We start from the raw sequence: 25,999 nt of genomic DNA, 5'->3' as shown, positions 1-25,999 counted from the left end.
AACAGCCACTAATGAAACTAGCAACAATTCTGAGCAATTGAACACTGCTCTCTCAAGGGTTAAGAAGGCATTTGAGAATTATAAAAGACTTTCTGAGAAGTACTATTCCCTATTGTCACATTCCAACATAGAGGAAGCTGCATTGGAATTAAAAGGACTTTACTTCTAATGACCAGCAGATGCATAGCACATATCTTGAAGCAAAGGCACAGATAGAAGGTAGATTAGCACAGCTACATGAAACTACATCCTGTAAATCTGCTTCTTCCAGACACTCAGGAAAATCTTCTAGGTCTGCCCGCTCATATCATAAATCTTCTTCTAAGTCATTACGGTCCTGCTCTATAAGGTTAATACTGAGCGACCAAATACTCAAAGCTTGTCAAAAGGTTGCAGTAGCCCAGGTTCAAGCCGCCTGCTCTGAAAAAGAAGCAGCCTTCAAAGCAGAAGCTAAATGCAAGGAAGCAGAAGCTAAACACATTCAAGCAAGAATACAAGCAGAAACAGAGGCTCAGCTAGAAATTCTTCAGAAGAATAGAGAAAAGGAAGTAGCTTTAGCAGAGTTATCTGTCTTGGAACAAGCCCCATTGGAAGAAGAAGGAGCAGCTTGTACCAGCTTGGCTGCTTGTCAAGACCCTGTTGAAATGACCCTACAGTTTGTCTTAACTCAGAACCACGACAATACAGTCCCACCTACAGTTGGAGATTCTTCTCATAATCCTCCAGCAAGTGGATCAGAAGGCAATGTGTCGCCAAAGCAAGCTGGTCAACTAGACACACCTACTAACAGAGACCCTCCACAACTACCGCACCTCACAAAATCAAGTGAATCAACCTACGCAGCTCATGTGCCACCACAACCCTATGTGCATAGAGATTACAAGGGCACAGCAGAAGACTACAGAATGATTGCCCCTTCAGTCGAAGACAAGGAGTTCATCAAGATTATGGATGAAGAGTTCTTCAAGGACAATTCCAACAATTGGGTAGCTCCATTACCCTTCCGAGTACCAAGGCTTACTCTCCCTAACAATGGAGAACAAGCTTTAACCAGATTTGCTGCACTTAAAAAAACTCTCCGTAACAAACCTGAGATGCAAGAGCACTTTCTAGCATTCATGCAGAAGATTTTAGTGCCAGCAGTTGTCCTCACACAAACCATTTGGTTTTCAGGACCCAAGTTTTTAATGGACCAGTCTTCTACAAACTCAGAAGAAGATATCAATTTCCACCTGGAGGATCCAGATACTGATCCGGAAATCCAGCCTGAAGTTGTAGCATTGAGTTCCAACATCTGCTCAAGAAGAAATTTGGAGGTAAGACGTTTTGAACGTTTCTCCTCTTGGAAAAGGTTGGTGAAGACTATAGCAAGATTGAGTCATATTGCACAGATTTTCCGCAAATTGAATCAGACATCGTCTTGCCATGGATGGCACACCTGTAAGGAGTCACCCAATGCATTAGAGTATGAGAGAGCTGAGCTGTTCATCATACGTCGTGTGCAAAAAGAAGTCTTTGTGGAAGAGATTAAGTGCTTAAGAGCCAATGGACCAGTCCCAAAATGTAGCCCACTATTCACACTGAACCCAGTGATCGTCAACGAAGGCATGCTTCGAGTCGGTGGACGACTGAAAAGGTCAAACCTGCTAGGGAAAGAACAGAACCCCTTGATAATACCAAGAAACCACCATTTGGGAACATTGATTATACAGCATTACCATGAGAGAGTCAAACATCAAGGAAGACACTACACAGAAGGTGCAGTCAGAATTGCAGGGTTCTGGATAGTTGGAGTGAAAAGACAAATAGCCACGATCATTCACAACTGTGTTAAATGTCAGAAGTTACGGGGTAGACAGCAGTTTCAACAGATGGCTGACCTACCTGCAGACAGACTGAGTGAAGATACACCCTTTGCATATGTCGGAATCGATGTGTTTGGACCATGGACAGTAACGGCTAGAAGAAGTCGTGGTGGTCAAGTCAACAAACTGTAAGAGCTGTGCATATCGAAGTAATCGAGTCAATGGATACTTCGAGCTTTATCAATGCTCTAAGGAGATTTGCATATGTTTCTTTATACAAGGATAAGTTAGCATTACCCAAATGTTTCCAAAATGTAAGGGAAGGAGGAGAGGAGAGGCCTTCTTCCATGACATAGTTATAGCTTTCAGAGCATAGAAAAAAGAGTAAGCTAGGCATAGTTCATTCAGCAACTGAGGGGGATCAACTTTTCTCCCCAACCCCAGAAGACAGGGGCTCATGGTGGGCACAAGAGAAAACTTTACAATATCATTGACGATGGAGATCACCTCCTCCAAGTAAAAAAAAATTATATAAAGTTGGATTGCACCACAACGGGCATTCGAGATATAGTAGAATTTGGTAGATCTTCATAAGCTAGACCTGCTTTCCAGGCCTTGAGTGTAGTAAACCTAGAGGGAGTCAAGGAGTAAGGGGCCTTGGGTTCTCAGATTCTGGAGGGCCTCCAAAGAGTTCAGCACAGCCGCCTCCAAAACCGTAGAGTTATTGGACTGGTCAGGGCATAGCCACCACTTAGCTGTTACCAGTTGTGTAGCTAAAACATATTTATGACAGTCCGGTAGGGCTAAGCTCCCCCTTGGAGGTGGGTCTCATTAATGTGGACATTTTATATCGTGGAGGGCTGGCTCCCCACATAAAGGAAGAAAAAAGCTGATTCAGTTAGGTAAAAAAGGATTTCGGAATCCAGTGAGAAGAATGCCTAAAAAGATAAATGAATTTGGGAAGAATTTTCATCTTTATCAAATTTATACATTCTAATAGGGACAAAGGCAGGTTCTCCCAGGCTTTCAGCTAAGCCTTAGTAGACTGATATACTGGTAGAAGATTAGGATGAAGATAGTCAGCAGAACAGCAGGATTCAATCACCCCCAAGTATCTGAACTCCTCAACCCACTGCAATTGCAGAGTTGCGGGCTGCAGGGTCAATTGGGAATAACAGAGACTTGGACCAGTTAACCTTAAACCCGTTAATAAAAGGAGAACGCTTCCAGGGTCTGGGGGGCGCCATCCAGGGAAGGACCCGCATCATTTAGGAACAAGAAGAAGTCCTCCACATACATTGCTACCCTCTCCTCCAGCCAGGGAATCCTTAAGCACTTAATAAATGGTAAAACTCGCAGGGCCTCAGCCATGGGTTCCATAGCCATTGCAAAAAGGGTGAGAGAGAGAGAGAGAGAGGACAGCCCTGTCGAGTGCCCCTATGCAAGGTAAGTGGCGATGACAAATCAAACCCTGGCCTGATCGTGGCTGTAGGATTCTAAAAAATTGTTTGAAGTCTACTTATAAAAATCAGGGGGAACCCCATCCATCTCAGAACCTCCCATAAGTAAGGCCATTCAACAGTGTCTAACGCCTTATTTATATCTAGAGAGGCGACCACCATGGAACCCATATTTAAATGGTGAGCATGAATAGTCATAAATAACAAATAGATTAACATCTGTGGCCCGATGAACCATAAATCCAGTCTGATCTGCATCGACCACCGAGTGCAACAGTTACTTTAATCTGCCAGTAAGGATCTTGGTAAGTATCTTGAGGTCACAATTTAATAAGGCAATTGGCCTGTAAGAGGCACAGACCTTGGGGTCTTTGGTGCTTGTATGTAGATAAGGACTTTGAGCTTTACTCATAGAAGAGTGTCGGTAGCCAGGCAGTGGGAAAATAGAGATGCAAGATAGGGAGCGAGCAGTTTCCTATACATTTTATAGAATTCTATGGGTAACCCATTCGGCCCATGTGCCTTCCCAGTAGAAAAGACCCAAGAACCATGAGAACCTCATCTACAGAGAATGGACGTACTAGCATTGATCCCTCCTCATCTGAAAACCAGCCTAGGGTGACAGAGTCTAGCAGGGAGGCCATATCTGACCGTACAAAATTAGATGGTAGTGAAGAAGTGTAAAGGTTAGAAAATATGCTCTAAACTCCCCCAGTAAGACATCAGGATAAGTAAATACATCACCAGACTGGAATCTAGGATCAGGGATCAGAGTGAGGGGCATCTCATGTTGTGACAACATAGTCAAAAGCCGGCCGTTCTTGTTCAAAGAATTTTTGTTTGCATTTGAAAAAGGTCCAGTCTTGTCACTTTGTTATGTGTAGATTAAGCTCCCTCTTGGCAGATTCTAGTAAACCAAAATTCTCCATACTAGGATGAGAGCTATAACAAATAGTTTGAGCTGCCACCCTGTCCTGCAGAGACAACACTGTGGTGGCCTGCTCTTTTTTGGCAGCAGTTATGGAGGAGATAGAATGACCCCTAGTAAATGCCTTAAATGCATTCCATTCAATATTTGGAGAGGAAGAACCTACATTCATACTCCAGTATTCCTGAAAAGCAGAAGGTGTCTTTTTGGAATTTTCCTGGATGGGAGACCCAACCGCCACAAGGACCTATTACGACGGGGCAGAGTGCGAAGGACCAATTCTAATGGACAATGGTCAGAAAACCCACTGGATATATAATTAGCCTATAAAACATCCACCAAGAAGGAGGGGTTGGCTAAAGCAAAATCAATGCAGGAGGAAGTTTTATGGGTGGAAGAAAAACAGAAGTATGCTTTAACTGTGGGATGTTTCCACCTCCAAATTTAAGTAAGACCTGCCGCCAGAGCCCAATTAGATAGATCTCCTGAAAAACTCTTAGCAGGGGTGGGTTGATCCATATCAGTTGACAAAGTGGAGTTATAATCTCCCATAATTATTAATTCAGCCAGGCAGTGAGGAGTTTTTTTTCTCCAATATGATATACAGCAGGTCAGGTGATAAAGCTGTTATTACATATTTTTGTTGCCATAACATCATCACCACAATCCCATATTTACCAAAAGGGTAAGTATAAACAGTATCAATGAAACAGGGTAAAGATTTGCTGACGAGTATTGAAACACCCCTGGCATAGTTGGAGTGTGTGGCATGAAAGGCCCTTTAGATGTGTTTCCTGTAGTAATATTGTGTGGGGGGCCTGAAGTTTAAGATACTGGAACAATAGAGACCGTTTAAATTTTGAGTTCAAGCATCTAACATTCCAGGACAAGAGTTTCATTGTTTCAAAGGGTCTAGAGGCCATAATGATAAGGAAAATTATGTATTGAGGACATAAATTAATCTAGGGCAAGGGGACATCTGAGGAGAAGCATGGAGAGCAGAGATCATCACCATGAACTTACAGTAGGAAATGCAAGAAACGAAAGAAAGAAATATATCAAAAAACAACCAGGGCACTTCCGTGCTAACCCTGTCCCTACCTGACCCCATTCAAAAAAAAAAAAAGAAGGGTGGCAGGTAGGGACCTTGATTCCAAAACTAACTGTGAACCAACTGGTCACAATCAAAACACTATGTCCAGTGTGAAGCGGAGGTCCTGAAAATTGGGGAAAACTGTCATCCCAGGCGATGTAGTCTGTGGAAAATAAAAAGGAATTGGTGTAGTAACCCTGGAAAGGCGCAGCTCAAGCTCCGGTAGGTGGGCCCTCCTTATGAAGGTTATGGTCAGTAGTAGTTTGAAAAATGAAGGGATGACCCAATGAAAACACTTGGTCAATGTTAGTTCCCCCAAAAAGGTAGCAAAACGTGCAAACAGTAGAAAAGGTAAAACAATGCAGAGAAATAGGAAAATAAAGAACACAAAAATGGTGGAAGTTTAGATACTTGCTGTAACATGGTGAAGACATCAACCGGACATCATTGCAACAGGTACAGTGCCTTGCGACCTTTTGGCATATTTCAGGCTTCAAACATAAAGATATAAAACTGTAATTTTTTGTGAAGAATCAACAAGTGGGACACAATCATGAAGTGGAACGAAATTTATTGGATATTTCAAACTTTTTAACAAATAAAAAACTGAAAAATTGGGCGTGCAAAATTATTCAGCCCCCTTAAGTTAATACTTTGTAGCGCCACCTTTTGCTGCGATTACAGCTGTAAGTCGCTTGGGGTATGTCTCTATCAGTTTTGCACATCGAGAGACTGAAATTTTTGCCCATTCCTCCTTGCAAAACAGCTCAAGCTCAGTGAGGTTGGATGGAGAGCGTCTGTGAACAGCAGTTTTCAGTTCTTTCCACAGATTCTCGATTGGATTCAGGTCTGGACTTTGACTTGGCCATTCTAACACCTGGATATGTTTATTTGGGAACCATTCCATTGTAGATTTTGCTTTATGTTTTGGATCATTGTCTTGTTGGAAGACAAATCTCCGTCCCAGTCTCAGGTCTTTTGCAGACTTCATCAGGTTTTCTTCCAGAATGGTCCTGTATTTGGCTCCATCCATCTTCCCATCAATTTGAACCATCTTCCCTGTCCCTGCTGAAGAAAAGCAGGCCCAAACCATGATGCTGCCACCACCATGTTTGACAGTGGGGATGGTGTGTTCAGGGTGATGAGCTGTGTTGCTTTTACGCCAAACATAACGTTTTGCATTGTTGCCAAAAAGTTTGATTTTGGTTTCATCTGACCAGAGCACCTTCTTCCACATGTTTGGTGTGTCTCCAAGGTGGCTTGTGGCAAACTTTAAACGACACTTTTTATGGATATCTTTAAGAAACGGCTTTCTTCTTGCCACTCTTCCATAAAGGCCAGATTTGTGCAGTATACGACTGATTGTTGTCCTATGGACAGAGTCTCCCACCTCAGCTGTAGATCTCTGCAGTTCATCCAGAGTGATCATGGGCCTCTTGGCTGCATCTCTGATAAGTCTTCTCCTTGTATGAGCTGAAAGTTTAGAGGGATGAGGCAAATTTAATCCTCCTTCAACTGGGACTGATATCTCTGGACCAACAATCAGCCTTAAACCCTCAGAATACGGCCTCATCCAAACGCCCATCTCCTCCCAGCCCACTCACTCCAGTCTGGCAGAAGAAAAAGTCAAAGAGTTCCAAGGAATCCCATGCTACCTGATGCACCTCTAAAATCGCAAAATGCTCTCACTGCCTCTTTGTGGTCTTGCCAGCCGGACGTCCGTACTGAACTTCGGTTCCTACTCTCCTCGGACGTAGCTGATCGGTTTTGGTTCTCTATGTCTTGTTTTTGCTGAAGATTACCAAGGGTTTCCTTGGTTGAGCTTGAATGTCCTAGGTTTAAATGTTTACGTTTAAGTTTTAAGGTTGTAATACTATGTGCTCAACTGCTTTCACTCTATGGAGGGCAGTTGACGGTACTGACCATACGGGTTCCCAGATGTCTGGTCTCTCCATGGACTGAGATTTACAATTAAGTTTATAATGGTTGACAATCTCCGTTCTGTCCCCTGAGATTGGCTCCAGGGATTTCCCTGGATAGCCAAGGTCGGTTCCCTACATTCTTTATCCGGCTATGGCGGTTGTTCCCGGGTCTAGGGAGGGGACGTATGCTCCTCTTGTGGAAGGTGCCTCTTCCGTGCCTGGGGCTCGGAGCAGTCGCCTAAGGAGGGGAGCTGTCCCATCCTTTTCGTTTACTATATGACGTGGGAGGGATTTGTGTTAGTTTAAATTGGAGGTTGGTTGGATCCGGGGCGATTGCAATGCACCTCCCTCTGCCCCGCGTGGTATTTGTACTTGAGACAGACGTAGGTTTGCTGTCTAGGCAGACTTATACTTTCTAGTGTGACATGGGAATGGGCAGGCCTGTTCCTGTTCTTGAGCACCAGAGGGACTCCTTGGATCCTTTGATCTCGGGGCCCCTGGGGTTCTCCTTCTTACTTTTCTATATTCCTTTCTCATTTTGTCAATCTTTCACTTGTTCTTCCTTGTTCAGGTAGCGGGGAGAAGATGAGCTAGAACGGTCTGGTCATACTGACCTTCCTGTGTATGAACATATCCATTGGCAGGAATTTTCTTAAGGGTACAGGTAGGTCTTTGCTTCATAGTGCTGTTTTTACTTCTCTGGACAAATGGCAGTCAATAGGGACTCCCTTATGCCTATACAAATAGCATCCCATAATGTCCACGGCCTAAACTCCCCACTTAAACTAAGAACATTTTTCCAATATGCTCACTCTCAACACCTGGACATGCTCCTCCTCCAGGAAACTAATTTCCCCAAAACATACACTCTCAAATGTATTCACTCTAAATGTTCCCAGTTCTTCTTAGATAATGCAGAAGATAAAACCAAAGAAGTAGGAATTTTCCTTTCCAAAAAGTTTGGCTTCTCCCCTTCCAATGAAATCAAAGACCCAGAAGGTAGGTTCCTGCTCGTGTTGGGGACTTTGGAGGGCTCCCTGGTCACACTTGTCTCATATTATGCTCCCAAAGAGGGTTAAATCACAATTCTTTGCCTCTGTTTTCCCAATTATCACCACACTTGGTGGATTGAAAAATCTTAGGGGGAGACTCGAATGTCGCCCTAGATCAAATGCTGAATAAATCAGGTCATAAACACGTACAAATTTTGAAACCACCTAAACAGAGCTTGAAGACAGCAAAGCTTTCTATTCCCATGGGCTGATAGACATATGGAGGGAGCTCAACCCGAACTCGAAGGATTACACACACTTCTCTGCACCACATCAAACGTGTGCGAGGATAGATCATATTTTTATCGCAGCCCCAGACGCCCCCTTGGCCGTCAGAGCACTCATTAGAGATTCCCTGATATCTCACCGCTCAATGGTATTGCTTCAAATAAAAGTCCGCCAGGAAGAAGATGGTACATTTCGCTGGTGCCTGAATGAGTCTTTACTTAGCAGCCCCGCACTGTGCTCCCTTATGGAGAAAGAAATTGTTGAATATTTTCAAATTAATGATGTTGGCAAAATTTCTCCTGAGACGCTTTGGGCGGCCCACAAAGCTGTCATACGTGGTAAATTCATCCAGCTTGCCACCAAACTTAAAATGGAAACACGGGAAAAAATTGCCAGACTAGAAAAGGAGTTTCATGAGCTAACCAGGAAACATAGAAGTAACCCTAATCCTAAGTCCCAAGCACAGCTAGAAGCGAGCTGCTTATCCCTAAATATGGCCCTTACCACCCAGGCTGAAAAAAAGTCTTCGGTGGTCGGGAGCTCAATTCTACTTTCACAATGACAAAATAGGCCCCAGACTGGCAGCTAGATTACCACCTCGTCCTTGGTCTGTCGTTTTCCGGAAAATACGCTCCTCCACAGGATCTCTGACACAGAACCCTCAAAATTATGGCAGAATTTGGTGCCTTTTATTCTAAACTTTATAAGTCCAGCCTGGATCTTTCACGACCCAACATGCCAAACTTTCTGGACGATATCTCCTTACCCAAGCTTGATAAAGGAGATCGGGCCTGTCTGGAAAAAACAGTTTCAGAATTAGAAGTCTTGGAAGTGATCAAGAACTTGAAGAAAGGCTCAGCCCCCGGTCTGGACAGGTTCTCATCCTGTTATTATAAAACGTTCAGAAACTCGCTGTCTCCGTATCTGACTCGGTTCTTCAACTCACTTGGGAGTGGCGCTAACCTAGATGTCACAGCTAACACAGCTTACATCTCAGTAATCCCAAAACCTGGGAAAGATAACTCACAAGTTGGAAACTACAGGCCTATTTCTTTGATGCATAACTACCTCAAATTTTTGACTAAAATCCTAGCTAATAGGATGTCTGTTTTTATAGAAAATTACATACATAGGGACCGGGTGAGTTTTTTCCCGGTCAGTAGGGCCCAGACCAGATACGGAGAGCAATAGATATTGTTTCATTACTAAAAGCTAATTGGGATGGAGGGAGTATTCGGGAGGGTTACCTGCTCTCAATAGACCTTCAAAAGGCATTTGACACGGTGGAATGGCCTTACCTTTTCGAAATTCTAGACAGATAGGGATTTGGTCCTAGTTTCATTCAGATTCTCAGGTCCCAATACTCTATCCTGAGTGCTCAGGTCAAACTTCAAGGTCACTTTTCAGATTCTTTCCCAATCTTCAGAGGTACCAGACAGGGGTGTCCTCTTTCCCCTATAATTTTTGCTATCGCAATAGAAACACTTTCCATGGCTATTAGGAACAATCCCAACATCCACAGGGTTGAATGCGCCCTGTTTGCGGACGATCTACTCCTCTTTGTCTCTGGCCCCCTTATCTCGACCCCTAATATACTTAAACTTCTTCCTGACTTTGGGAAAAATTCAGGTCTACATGTAAATCTGTCTAAATCAATAGCCCTAAATGTAAAGATTCCAATATCTATGGTGGAATGTCTCAAGCAACACTTCCCCTTTCATTGGAATACAGTTTCCATCCCTTATCTCTGGGTTAATCTGACTGCTAACATTGATCAACTACACCAAGCTAATTATCCCCCCCTGTACAAAAAACCTGCAGCTGATTTGACTAACTGGGCGAAGTGGAATATTTCCTGGCTGGGTAGGATCAATTCAATTAAGATGAATCTCCTTCCTAGGTTACATAGTTACATAGTAGGTGAGGTTGAATAAAGACAATAGTCCATCCAGTTCAACCTGTGTAGGTGTGTGTGGCTGTAATCATCTCACATAGCCCTTAATGTCCTGATCCTTGAGATGTAAGTCTAAGAGTCTTTTGAAAGCCACCATACTTCCCGCAGAAACCACCTCTTGTGGTAGAGAATTCCACAATCTTGTAGCCCTAACAGTAAAGAACCCCCCTCGTTGCCTGAGGTTAAAACGCTTCTCCTCTAATCGCATTGTATGTCCCCGAGTCCTCATGCAATCCCTTCGAATGAACAGCTTTTTTTCTAAGCTGAGATCCCCATTAAGATATTTATAAATTGCTATCATGTCCCCCCTCAGGCGTCTCTTCTCCAGGGAGAATAAATCGAGCGATTGCAGATGCTCTTCATAGTTAAGGTCCTCCAATCCCCTAATCAGTTTAGTTGCCCTTCTCTGGACTCTCTCCAGCTCCAACACATCCCTCCTGAGGACTGGCGACCAGAACTGGACAGAATACTCCAGATGCGGTCAGACCAGAGTTTTATAAAGTGGAAGGATTATAGTCTTATCTCTGGAATACATCCCTTTCTTTATGCATGCTAATATTCTGCTGGCTTTGGCAGCTGCCGCTTGACATTGCATGCTGTTGCCTAATCTATCATCAACCAAGACTCCCAGATCCTTCTCCATTTTTGATTCCCCCAAGGGTTCCCCTCCTAACGTGTATTGTGCTTTTGTGTTTTTAGTCCCCAAGTGCAAAACCTTACACTTCTCCACATTAAACCTCATTTGCCATGTCGTTGCCCACTCCGTTATTTTGTCCAGGTCATTCTGTAGGATATCTGCTTCATGCTGTGCAGTTATTGCCCTGGCCAATTTTGTGTCATCTGCAAAAACTGATAACGAACTACTGATCCCGTCCTCAATTTTGTTTATGAATAAATTGAACAAGGTTGGTCCCAGGACTGAGCCCTGGGGGACCCCGCTTACTACCTCAGACCAGTCTGAGTATGCGCTGTTTATTACCACCCTTTGGACACGGCCTTTTAGCCAGTTCCGTATCCAGAAGCAAACCCTGCTGTCGATACCTGCAGACCTTATTTTATAACTTAACCACTTGCCGACCGCCGCACGACTATCTACGTCGGCGGTCAGCCCCTCACAGGCAAAGTGACGTAGGGCTACGTCACTAGCTTGTGAGGGTCTAGGGAGCGAGCGCGCGCCCCCGGAGGCGCGCTCCCGCTCCCGAGTGGTCACGGACCCCCCCGCGCGTGTGACCGGCGGACCCGATGTCCGCCGGCCACTCTGCGATCGGCGGGGGAGAGGGAGAAAGTCAGGCAGCTTGTGTAAACAAGCTGCCTGTCATTCTCCTCGCTGTATGAGAGCTGATCACATGGATCTACTATGTAGATCCGTTGATCACTCTGCATACAGCTGAAGCCCCAGCCAATCACAGTTAGAATCACGCCCCTAGGGACACACACAGCCCCTCCCTCTCAAATAAAGTTAACCCCTTCACTACCAGTGTATTTTTACAGTAACAGTGCATATGTATAGCACTGATTACTGTAGAAATGTCACTGGTAACCCCAAAAGTGTCAAAAATGTCAGTCAAGGGTCCGATCTGTCCGCCGCAATGTCGCAGTACCGCAAAAAAAATCGCAGATCGCCGCCATTACGCGTTAAAAAAAAAAACAACAAAAATGACAAAAATCTTTCCCTTAGTTAGTAAACGCAATAACTTTTGCGCAAACCAATCAAAATACGCTTTTTGCGATTTTTTTTACCAAACATAGGTAGCATAAAACAAATTGGCCGAAAATTTTAAAAAATTTTGATTTTTACATTTTTTTTTGGGGGGAATTTCATATAAAAAAAAGGGAAAAATATTGCTATTTTTGCAAAATGGACGCTCTTTTTTTGTTTATAGCGCGTGATCAAAAAATCGCACAGGTGATCAAATACCGCCAAAAGAAAGCTCTGTTTGTGGGAAAAAAAGGACGCCAAATTCGTTTAGGTACAGCGTCGCACGACCGCGCAATTCTCCGTTAAAGTCACGCAGTGCCGAATCGCAAAATACCCCCTGGTCGGAATGGGGGTAAAATCTTCCGGGGCTTAAGTGGTTAAGCGCTTGTGGGGAACTGTATCAAACGCCTTAGCGAAATCCAAGTACACCACATCCACTGGTCTGCCCCTATCTAGCTCACAGCTCACCTCCTCGTAGAATGTTAAGAGATTGGTTTGACAAGAACGCCCATTTGTAAACCCGTGCTGATTACCGCTGATGATGTTGTTGTCTTTAGCAAACTCTACGATATAGTCCCTTTTCATCCCCTCCAGTAGTTTACATACTATTGATGTCAAACTGACAGGCCTATAATTTCCCGGGATATGCCTCTGCCCCTTTTTGAATATCGGAATCACGTTGTAACGCTCCTGCGTTTTTGTTATAGGCTGGATTTGCAGCTGCAAAATCTCCACTCAGTAGTCATGTAGAGATGTGTTGAATACCAGATCCAACTCTCCAGGACTCATCACCGTGGGCCTGTCAGCTTCAACATACAGATATATACACACTCAATGAGATGTTCCTGGAGTGATAGGATGTATATGATAGTATGAAGGTGATGTGCTGAAGGGACAGGTGTGAACAGTGACAAGGATGGTAAGCACTTGATAGGTTTGTACAGGAGAGTTCAAGATGGTATTTAGGAATGCAGATAGGTTAGTATCGAGTATGCTAACAGGTGGTGAGGACAGCAGATGACAAATACAGGATAGACTAACCCAGTGCAAGGATAGATAGTAGTAGACAGGAGAGCTAGCAATGGATGCAGCAGTGCAGATGATAGATGGTAGTAGTCTCAAGAGCTAGCAATCTATGTAACAGTGCAGATGATAGGATAGTATGGATAGGTAGTAACAGTCCTTAATGCAATAGTAGTAGTGTAAGTAATGGAGGTTTCCCCTGCGGGGTACTTATCACTATAGTATAGTAGTAGAAGGGTCCGGTGATGAGGAAGTGATCCAGTAGCGAGATACAGGGATCAGTAGCGAGGTTCGGGTCTGAGGAAGTGATCCTGGTAGCGAGATACAGGGATCTGTAGCGAGGTTCCACAGCGAGACACGCTTGTAAGCATAGATGCAAGGCAGGTTGAACAAACATGTGAGTGAGAACGCCGGCGGTTGAAATAGCCGCTCTGCGGCGCTCAGTGATGACAGCATCGGTCTTAAAGGTGTATGCGCACCTACCAGAAGAGAATGGTGGGACGCATACACGGAATGGAAAGTGGAATAAGGGTACCAGAGGTACCAGAACATTACAGTACCCCCCCCCCCTTAAGGCCGGCTCCGGAAGGCCTCTAGAACTGTTTTTTCCGGGTATTTCGAGTGAAAATTGCGAATCAGTCTAGGGGCATGTATATCAGAGGTATCCAGCCAGGTGTCGTCTTGGGGCCCATAGTTCTTCCATCGTACTAGATATTGGAGTCTTCTTCTGTGGATACGAGAATCCAGAATCTCCTTTATCTCATATTCTTCTCCGCCTTCAACTTGTACAGGAGGTGGAGGTGGGATGGTAGGCCTTATTCCTTGGTTAGGAACATGTGGCTTCAATAGCGACACATGGAAGATGGGATGGATCTTGAGATCTGCTGGTAAGGTGAGCTGTACTGCAGCTTTTCCAATTAGTTTCCTGATTGGGAAGGGTCCCAAGAATAAAGGCCCAAGCTTTTTGCTAGGGATCTTTAATCTTAAATTTTTTGTTGATAGCCAAACGAGGTCCCCAATAACATACTGAGGAGAAGGTCTTCTACGAAGGTCGTAGTACCTATTTTGTTGACTATGAGCGTGTGATATGGTAGTATTGAGTAAACCCAAAGAGTCTTTTATTTGGGTAAGGTAATCCGAGGCTACTGGGTTACTCGATGGCAGGATGCGTGGTGGAAGAAGAGTGGGATGAAACCCATAGTTCAAGTAGAACGGACTTTGCTTCGTAGTACTGTGGGTTGCGTTGTTGTAAGCAAATTCCGCTAGAGGAAGGAGATCCACCCAATCATCCTGCAGGTATGATGTGTAGCAGCGTAGATATTGTTCAATGCACTGGTTGACTCTTTCAGTCTGTCCGTTGGTCTGAGGATGGTAGGGAGAAGTGAGCTTTCGCTCAATGCGTAAAATTTGACAAAGTGCTTGCCAAAATTTAGAGATAAATTGTGAACCACGGTCGGACAAAAGAGTCTTTGGAATTCCATGCAACTTGAACAAATGTTTCATCAGTAGTTCCGCTGTTTGTTTGGATGAAGGTAGTCTACGGATAGCGATGAAATGTGCCATCTTTGTCAAGTGGTCCACTGACACTAGGATGGTATTAAATCCTTTGGAAGGTGGTAGTTCTACTATGAAATCTAAGGACACAACTTCCCATGGAACCTGGGGTATTGGTAGACTACAAAGTAGTCCAGATGGTTTTGTAGTGTCAATTTTGGACCTTGCACAGATGTCACATGAAGAAACAAATTTTTGTACAGACGTCTTCATATCAGGCCACCAAAACTGCCTGGTGAGCAAATTAAAGGTTTTCGTCATACCCATATGTCCTGCCATGGGTACATCATGCGATAACTCCAAGATCTTGGTGCGCATAGTAGGGGGTATGTAAAGTTTGTCATTGTAATAGAGGAAGCCTTCTGCATCAGTACTTAGTTGTGGTGGAGATGAATCCATTCCTATACTGTGCAAAATCTCTTCCTTCAAGGATCGGACAACACCAATAATGCGTTCATAGGGTATTATGGGAATGGAAGGGATTTCGGCGCAGTTATCTTCGGTTAGTCGTGATAGCGCATCCGCTTTTTTATTTTTGTCTGCAGGCGAATAGGTCACTAAGAAATTAAATCTTAAAAAGAATAATGACCATCGTACCTGCCGGTGGGAAAGAGTCTTATTAGTCTGGAGGTATTGAAGGTTTTTATGATCTGTATATATGAGTATTGGTAACTGGGTACCTTTGAGCAGATGTCGCCAATTCTCCAGTGCCAATTTTATGGCAAGCAACTCCTTTTCACCCACTGGGTAATTCACCTCTGGGCTGCTTAGTGATTTTGAAAAGAAAGCAACTGGGTGGAGTGATGAAGTGTTTGTTGGTCGTTGGGAGAGAACTGCTCCTACTGCCATATTTGACGCATCTACCTCTAGAATATATTGGAGGGATGGGTCTGGATGGCGTAGTATGGGAGCAGAAGTGAAGCTTGATTTTAACAAGCAGAAAGCTTGATTTGCTTCTTCTGACCATTTGAATGGTTTTTTTATACTTGTCAGTTGTGTGAGAGGTCTCACAATGGCGGAAAAGTTCTTGATGAACTTCCTATAGAAGTTTGAGAATCCTAGGAATCGCTGTAGGGCCTTACGAGTTGTTGGTATAGGCCAGTCTAGAATACAGGATATCTTGCTCATATCCATCTTAATTCCAGTTTTGGATATGAAGTATCCTAGAAATAATATTTCTTCTTTATGAAATAGGCATTTTTTTAATTTCACGTATAGACTGTGTGAGAGCAGTCTGGACAACACAAGTCTTACATGTTTTATGTGTTCAGGCATAGATCGAGAATAGATAAGTATATCGTCTAGGTATACTACAACACAGACATCAAGTAAGTCTCTAAAGATGTCGTTTATGAATCTTTGGAAAGCTGCGGGAGCATTACATAGCCCGAATGGCATCACAAGGTATTCGAATAGTCCTTATCTGGTTCTGAATGCTGTTTTCCACTCATCCCCGTCACGGATTCGGATTAGGTTGTATGCCCCTTTCAGGTCTAATTTGGTGAAATAAGTAGCCCCACACACTTGTTCAATAAGTTCAGGGATAAGCGGCAAAGGATAGCGATCCTTTATCGTAATCGTGTTTAATTGCCTATAATCGATAATAGGCCTGAGACTGGAATCCTTATTGCGGACAAAGAAAAGTCCTGCAGCAGTGGAAGAAGTAGAGGGTCTAATGAACCCTTTTGTCAAATTCTCATTCAAGTATTCCTTGAGGTGAGAAAGTTCATCCTGTGAAAGGGGATAAACATGACCGAAAGGCAATTTGCTGTTAGGGAGTAGATCGATAGTGCAATCGTAATCCCTATGGGGAGGTAACACTTGAGCATTTTTCTCAAGGAACACTTCGGACAGATCCTGATAGCATAGTGGTGCAATTTCATCTGACACCACAGACAGAATCTTCCCATAAGATGGGAGGTTACACGTATTCTCACAATAGTGAGAAGGGAAAACCAAAGTCCGTTTTTTCCAATCTATGATTGGTTGGTGTGTGTGTGTAACCAGGGAAGTCCCAAAATAATAGGAAAATGGGGTGAGGATAGTATATCAAAAGTGATGGTCTCCACATGTGACTCGTTGGTAGTGGCAAGGAGTGCCTGTGTCTGGTTGGTGATTGGACCAGAAGACAGTGGAATACCATTATTGAAACTAACAGAAACAGGCTTAGATTTTGAAATAATAGGTATTTTATTTAAGGTAACAAAGCGTGTATCAATATAGTTTCCACAAGATCCAGTGTCGACCATAGCCTTGGTGGTGATCCTAGTTTGGTCCCACTGTAATATTAAATGAACAAAAAGATAGGGGTTAGAAAAGGAAAGGGGTTAGAAAAGGAATTTGTTAATCCTCCCAGCAAGACATGTGAACACTCACCCTCTTTTTTGCGAACAAGGGGACAGGTGCTTATCAAATGATCCGGGGATGCGCAATACATGCAGAGATTTCTGGATGTTCTTCTAGCTCGTTCAGTAGTCGTTAAAGGTGGGCGTATGGTTCCTACATCCATGGGAGTAGGGTCAACGGCCGAAATCCGAGAAGGACTAGACAATGGCATTCCCATCTTTTCAGCCCTTCTTTCTCGCAGTCGTCTGTCGATGTTGATACTAAGTTGTATCAAGGCCTCCAAGGTGCCAGGTAAATCCGCTCGGGCGAGCTCGTCTTTAACAGCTTCCGATAACCAGAGTCTGAATTGAGTTCGCAAAGATGTGTCATTCCACCCTGAATCAAGGGTCCATCTTTTGAACTCAGATACAAAGTCTTCTACAGGTCTCCTTCCTTGTTTCAAGGCCCTCAACTGCATATCAGCAGTACTCTGCCTATTGGGGTCATCGTATAAGCTGGTGAGTTCCGCTAGGAATAAAGAATAGGTGTTGAGAATCTGATCATTATTCTCAAAGAGAGAGTCTGCCCAGGCCCGTGGATCACCCGTCAAGTATGAAATAACGGTACAGACTTTTATTTGATCAGTGGGGTATGTACAAGGCTTTAACAAAAAAAGCAATTGACATGCGTTTTTGAATTCCCGAAATATTTTCCGGTCGCCTGTAAACACTAGAGGGGGGTTTATTTTAGGTTCAGGAGGCTCAACAGCAGTAAGCCGTGAGAGCTGGGTTACCTGCTGTGTTAAAGTCTGATTCTTTTCTTGTACGTCAGTCAGAGCAAGTATTAACGCTTTTACTTGTTGTGTTAATTGTGTCACTTGAGTGGGTAATTCTGCTGAATCCATTTTTAAGGTTCGTTCAATCTGTAACGCTCCTGCGTTTTTGTTATAGGCTGGATTTGCAGCTGCAAAATCTCCACTCAGTAGAGATGTGTTGAATACCAGATCCAACTCTCCAGGACTCATCACCGTGGGCCTGTCAGCTTCAACATACAGATATATACACACTCAATGAGATGTTCCTGGAGTGATAGGATGTATATGATAGTATGAAGGTGATGTGCTGAAGGGACAGGTGTGAACAGTGACAAGGATGGTAAGCACTTGATAGGTTTGTACAGGAGAGTTCAAGATGGTATTTAGGAATGCAGATAGGTTAGTATCGAGTATGCTAACAGGTGGTGAGGACAGCAGATGACAAATACAGGATAGACTAACCCAGTGCAAGGATAGATAGTAGTAGACAGGAGAGCTAGCAATCTATGCAGCAGTGCAGATGATAGATGGTAGTAGACAGGAGAGCTAGCAATCTATGCAGCAGTGCAGATGATAAATGGTAGTAGTCTCAAGAGCTAGCAATCTATGTAACAGTGCAGATGATAGGATAGTATGGATAGGTAGTAACAGTCCTTAATGCAATAGTAGTAGTGTAAGTTATGGAGGTTTCCCCTGCGGGGTACTTATCACTATAGTATAGTAGTAGAAGGGTCCGGTGATGAGGAAGTGATCCAGTAGCGAGATACAGGGATCAGTAGCGAGGTTCGGGTCTGAGGAAGTGATCCTGGTAGCGAGATACAGGGATCTGTAGCGAGGTTCCACAGCGAAACACGCTTGTAAGCATAGATGCAAGGCAGGTTGAACGAACATGTGAGTGAGAACGCCGGCGGTTGAAATAGCCGCTCTGCGGCGCTCAGTGATGACAGCATCGGTCTTAAAGGTGTATGCGCACCTACCAGAAGAGAATGGTGGGACGCATACACGGAATGGAAAGTGGAATAAGGGTACCAGAACATTACACACGTTAGCTTTCCTCCATTCCCCTGGTACATCTCCTGTCCTAATACTGTCAGCAAAGATCAGGAACAGGCTGTTATACCTTTTCAGATCTCTCCCAGACCCAATAGTAAAAACAAGCCTCCTGAAATTTCAGTCCAAAATTAACCTGATTTATTTGGGGTGGCAAAGGGTTTCATTGCCCTAATAATGTCCCTTTTAAGAAGCCATTCAAGGGGGACTGGGGGTTCCCCACCTCTGGAAATATTACCAGGCTACGCAATGGGCCCAGTTCTCAATCATTTACTCTTCAGAAAATAGACCAGACTGTGTGGATATTGAAAGGCAATCTGTCCCTAACCACACAATAGATTATCTTGCGTGGACATCTTTTAAGAAAAGACCCCTGATTATGTCTCCTACTGTTTCTCATTCCATGACCCTATGCGACTCACTCCATAAATTCCCTTCCGTAGTATAAACCCACAGACCGCTGACACGTGTATTTAACAACCCATTATTCCCTCCTGGGCAAAATATTAAAGCTTTCCAATTTTGGACGAACAAAGGGATGTTCAGGATTGGACATTTTCTCTCCTCACAAGGTCTGTTAACTGCCGATCAGTGTACCAACAAATTGGAAATGCCCCAATCTGAAAGGTACAGACTTCATCAGATTAGATACTTTATTTCCTCACTTTTAAATGACACAAATACCCTACCCTGTATCATGGCTTATGAAAAATGGTTCTCCCAAATCCATCTCCAATGGGGCGGTATTACCTTGATCTATGCGGCATTGACAAATACCCTCAAGAAACCTCAGAATGCACAAGTATGGGAAAGGGACTTCGACCTAAAATGGGAGGCTGCCACATGGTACAATCTCCTTAATAAATCTTTTAAGGTTATATGGAATACAGTACTTCGCTAACTGAAGCCAATGTTATGATTTTTACCCTTTGGTATCTTGTCCCAACAGGTTTAGCTAAAACGTTCCCAGGATATTCTCCGCTGTGTTTCTGCGAATGCGGACACTTCATGTGTGGTGGGAATGCCTGCGTATTAGGGGATTTTGCAATCAAAATCATGTGTAAGGTTACTGGTTTAACTATACCTAAAACAGGTTTAACTATATCTAAAACACCTGAAATTGCCTTGCTAAATAGCAAACCAGGTAAGGGTCTGAAACCACTCCTTAAACTGGTACACTTTATGTTTTTGGGCGCTAAAGTATCATTAGCTCGGGCTTGGAAAAAATCTTTGGTTTCATTGTTGGCGGCAAAACGCAAAACTTTGTGGGTTATGGCACAGGAAAAGATGGTAAGCATCTTTTTAGCAAAGCACAAAGACTTTGAGACAGTATGGGAACCTTGGTGCACATATCTTCACCAACCACTGTGATACAAATTATAACTATACAAATCCTGCATCCTCCCAGAGCCTGATCTTCTTCTTCTTCTCCTCTTTTCTATACTTTCTACCCCTCTCTGTTTTCTTTCTTCTACATATACTTTCTTATTTGTCATTATCATATTTAGTCACTTTATGGTTTATTGATCCAGGGTTAGTCCTACCATTTTATGGGTCTCCATCATATTCCATTGTTCTTGCTACAATATCTGGTTTTGAGACCTAATTAAAAAGGTCAATTTGCTTTATGGACAATATTATATGCAATTGTGATTGTTACAAGGTAACCGTTCATGACTTTCGGATATTACCCTTTCCAGAATTGTGACTGGAGAGGTTTGTCCCCCCTTGAGAGAGTCTTTTTTATTGGTCTAAATGAGTTGATGTTCCTTTAAAACATTCACAAAAGACCAAGTCAGCTTGAAATGTCAATTTGCCGAGTGCCTTTTACATTGTTCATTGTACTAACTGGTTCATATTTTTTTCTGATATTATTGTTGTGACTCACCTAACTTTAATAATATTTTCTAAGGGTCCATTCACACTAGCCCGACTTGTCAGGTGACTTGGTCGCCTGGCAAGTTGCGGTCGGTCGCTCGCCATTGAATAGTACAGGACCCGTTCTAATAGGAGCGACACAAGTCGCTCCGACTTAGAAAAAGGGTACTGTACTACTTTGAGGCGACCTGCATGGACTTCAATTATATGAAGTCCCTGCAAGTCGCGCCGAGGTCGCGGTGAACGCTGTGCACCGCGACTTCACAGGTCGCCCCAGCAAGTCGTGTCGCGCCAGTCTGAATGGGCGCTAAATGTCTATGTTCATTTCTTCAATAAAAAATTATTGAAAGTTAATTTCTTCAGAGTATATTACTCAAAGGCCTCAAAGGCTACATTAAATGTATACAATCAGATCTCCAGAATGTACCCGCTGTCACCCTTCTGTTGGCTCCTTTTCTCATATGTTCTGGACCTGTCCTAAGGTGGCCCAGTTCTGGATGGATGTTTTTGATCTTTTTAATACTTGTCTACAACTGTCCCTCCTGATGTCTCCCGAACTGGCCTTGTTAGGCATCCATAATGTCGAGCAGAGGCCTAGATAAACAAAACTCCCAATTTCCTATCTGTTATGTAGCAGAATTCCCAGACGTTTTGCTGGATATGGGTCCCCCTGGGTCACCAGGTGCAACAAAAGTACCTTTGTGCATGTTTCTCCAAGTGTGAGCACTGAGAAAATGTCTATCTATCTTTGGATTTTTCGTATTTATTGAGATCATGGATGGGAGAAGGGAATGAGTGGGATACTCCTTTGGCTCAACTATGCACAAATTGCTAGGGACAACTGAAAATGCCGTTTGGCGCTGACTTGACGCTGGCTAAATGCTCGTCAACACCGGTTGGCGCTGGTTAATGCTGGCTTGCAGTGGTCACCCTGCACCTCTAACAGAGGTTCATAGTGATACATAGTTCACCCTTCACCTCATTCAGAGGTTCATAGTGATACTGTACATAGGTCACCCTTCACCTCATATAGAGGTTCCTAGTGATAAATAGGCCACCCTTGACCTCATGCAGAGGTTCATATTGATACATATGTAGCAGGTTTTCCAGGCATTGGGCTTGATGTGGGTCTGCCATTGTTATCGGTTACCTCTCCAGCCCATGTGAGCTGCGACCCTGGGTGTGAGAACTGAGACACTGACAACTCCGGCATCTTGGTTTTGTGGTTTTATTGTAGATAAAAAGGAGATGGGAGGAGGGAATGAGTGGGATACTCCTTTAGGCTAAACTAAATACAATTCGGGACTTTATCCAGAAAATGTCTTTTGACGCCAGCCGACAATAGCCAGCGCTCACTGACGCTTAGAACACACTATAACTTGACAGAAGTGCTGAATCCTCGACTCTAGGTCCAGAAGACTCAGGACTGTGGAGCATAGAACTTCTGACACTGCTGCACTGCAAAGTCACAGACCACCCTCTCCAGCCTGGCACTGGCTTGAGGTAGCTTGCAGTGAATTACTGTATAGCTGCAACTCTCAACTGGTACTCTGCACAATTCAGGACCCAAACCGCAGGCACCCCCTTTACACTTTTAGCTCTTCAGGGTCCACTGACTATGTACCCCCTCTGCTACTTCAGGGTCCTCAACCTAGGTACCCCCTTTACAGCTAGCTGACAATGGATCCCAGAACCTCCTCAGGAGTGGTCTCCTCTAACTCTTCATGCAGACCCCCAGGGGCAATACTCAGTACTCACGACCTACAGTATGTAGGCTTTCCTGGGACTTGACCCCCATCACTCTCCACAGGTTCTCGGCACACCGGATCCCCTCAGTTCAACTCGGCACTCTCTGGATTCCGGGTGGCACCCCGAGACATCCACTTCCTCAGATAGGAGGAGAGACAGCCGTTCTCTCTCTCCTGGGACCCTGCTCCAGCCAAGGACAAGGGGTCACACGCTTCCCCCAAACTTATACCCACTCCCAGAATCCTTTGCAGCATATTATGCCTTCTGGGTTAGTTAAAAGCTTGAATGTCTCCCTTGATTGGGCTTCCTCCACTACCCTATGAGAAGCAGGAGCCAGTGGGGAGACTTCCCCTTCAGCAGGCACACCTGGAAACCATGACACTTTAACCAGAAGAAATCATGGCCCTGCTGTTAGGCAGACAAGGCCCACTATACATTTACGTAGCACCTACCTGTAGGGTGCTACACATAGGTCACCCTTCATCTCATACAGAGGTTCATAATGATGCACAGGTCACCCTACACCTCATCCAGAGGTCCAGGGTGATACATAGGTGACCCTCCACCTTGTACAGAGGTTCATAATGATACATAGGTCACCCTCCACCACATCCAGAGGTTCATAGTGATACATAGGTCACACTTCACCTCATTCAGAGGTTCATATTGACACATAGGTGACCCGCCACCTCATACCGAGGTTCATAGTGATACACAGGTCACCCTCCACCTCATACTGAGGTCCATAGTGATACACAGGTCACCCTCCACCTCATACCGAGGTCCACAGTGATACACAGGTCACCCTCCACCTCATACCGAGGTCCATAGTGATACACAGGTCACCCTCCACCTCATACCGAGGTCCATAGTGATACACAGGTCACCCTCCACCTCATACCGAGGTCCATAGTGATACACAGGTCGCCCTCTACCTCATACCGAGGTCAATAGTGATACATAGGTCACCCTCCACCTCATACCGAGGGCCATAGTGATACATAGGTCACCCTCCACCTCATACAGAGGTCCATAGTGATACACAGGTCACCCTCCACCTCATACCGAGGTCCATAGTGATACATAGGTCACCCTCCACCTCATACCGAGGTCCATAGTGATACATAGGTCACCCTCCACCTCATACTGAGGTCCATAGTGATACATAGGTCACCCTCCACCTCATACCGAGGTCCACAGTGATACATAGGTCCAGTGGCGGCTGGTGCTCAAAATTTAGGGGGGGGGGGCGCAAAGAGAAAAATTTAATAGGCATTGCTTTGCGGCAAAAAACGCTGTAAAAAATTGCGTGATTTTGAGGTCGCAAAAGTGTGAAAGGGGCCTTCAGTAATTAAGGTATAGTGTGCCCCCTTTCATTGCAGAGTGACCAGCGCGCCCCATTTCAATGCACAGTGACCAGCGTGCCCCCTTTCAATGCACAGTGACCAGTGTGCCCCCTTTCAATGCACAGTGACCAGCGTGCCCCCTTTCAATGCACAGTGACCAGCGTGCCCCCTTTCAATGCAGAGAGACCAGTGTGTCCCCTTTCAATGCAGAGAGACCAGCGTGCCCCCTTTCAATGCACAGTGACCAACGTGGCCCATTTCAATGCACAGTGACCAGCCTGCCCCCTTTCAATGCAGTTACCAGTGTACATGCCCCCTTCAATGCAGAGATCAGCGTACATGCCCTCAATGCAGAGACCAGCATACATGTCCCCTTCAATGCAGTGACCAGCATACCATTCCCCCAATGCAGAGATCAGCATACATGCCCTCAATGCAGTGACCAGCATACATTCCACCAATGCAGTGACCAGCATACATGCCACCAATGCAGTGACCAGCGTACATGCCCCAATGCAGTGACCAGCATACCATTCCCCCAATGCAGTGACCAGCGTACATGCCCCCAATGCAGTGACCAGCGTACATGCCCCCAATGCAGTGACCAGCGTACATGCCCCCAATGCCGAGATCAGCGTGTGTGCCCCCTTCAATGCAGTGACCAGCATAGATGTCCTCAATGCAGTGACCAGCGTACATGCCCCCAATGCAGTGACCAGCATACATGCCCCCAATGCAGAGATCAGCGTGCGTGCCCCCAATGTAGTGACCAGCATACATGCCCCCAATGCAGAGATCAGTGTGCGTGCCCCCAATGTAGTGACCAGCATACATGCCCCCAATGCAGAGATCAGCGTGCGTGCCCCCAATGCAGTGACTAGCATACATGCCCCCAATGTAGTGACCAGCATACATGCCCCCAATGCAGAGTTCAGCGTGCGTGCCCCCTTCAATGCAATGAACAGCGTACACATGCCCCCAATGCAGAGTTCAGAGTGCGTGCCCCGGCTGAGAGCAGTGCACTTACCTGGAGGCTGGAGCAGCCCGCCGCTTCTTCCCATCCCGACAAGCAGCTCCACCCCCTAGTGAGTCACGGTCAGTCACCGCTCTGGTCCACCCCTCCTGAGCTACTGGATGGCTGCCTGCGGGGCCGGCCGCAGTGAGCGGCCATCAGCCCGGCTGCCACCCCAGACAGTGCGGAGTGTTGGGACTCCCGACGACGGCGGGCAGGCAAACCACACTGGTCCGGCGGGAAGGAGATCAGGCGGTGACGGTGAGTGACTGACACACGCACCAGCACCGCCCCCAACGACGTCAGCAGGGTCAGGATGTACTGAATGATGATTGGTCCAGGCTGGAGTCTGGACCAATCATAGCCAGGACATCACAAAAGTGGGGAGTGTCGGGGCACATTGCTCTGCGCCCCAGTGACCCCCAGAAGGCTGCCAATCGGCGCCTCTGCCCGCCGCAGGTGGGGTGGAAAACCCCACCCCCCCATAGCCACCACTAAGTCTGGCGCCCCTAGTGGGCTAAGAATTAAATTTTTTTTATCTTTTTTTTTTGGGGGGGGGGGTGGCGCCCCTGCGCCTCCTATACACAGGCCACCACTGCCGGGTCACCCTCCACCTCATACCGAGGTCCATAGTGATACAAAGGTCACCCTCCACCTCATACCGAAGTCCATAGTAATACACAGGTCATCCTCTACCTCATACCGAGGTCAATAGTGATACATAGGTCACCCTCCACCTCATACCGAGGGCCATAGTGATACATAGGTCACCCTCCACCTCATACCGAAGTCCATAGTAATACACAGGTCACCCTCTACCTCATACCGAGGTCAATAGTGATACATAGGTCACCCTCCACCTCATACCGAGGTCCATAGTGATACATAGGTCACCCTCCACCTCATACCGAGGTCCATAGTGATACATAGGTCACCCTCTACCTCATAACGAGGTCCATAGTGATACATAGGTCACCCTCCACCTCATACTGAAGTCCATAGTAATACACAGGTCACCCTCTACCTCATACCGAGGTCCATAGTGATACATAGGTCCAGGGCAGCCATCAGAAATGTTGGGGCCCCTTATACAACTGTAGGCCTGGG

Source organism: Pelophylax lessonae, assembly GCF_965119305.1.
Source record: "Pelophylax lessonae genome assembly, chromosome: 10".
NCBI lineage: Eukaryota > Metazoa > Chordata > Amphibia > Anura > Ranidae > Pelophylax > Pelophylax lessonae.
This window is presented reverse-complemented; position numbering follows the sequence as displayed.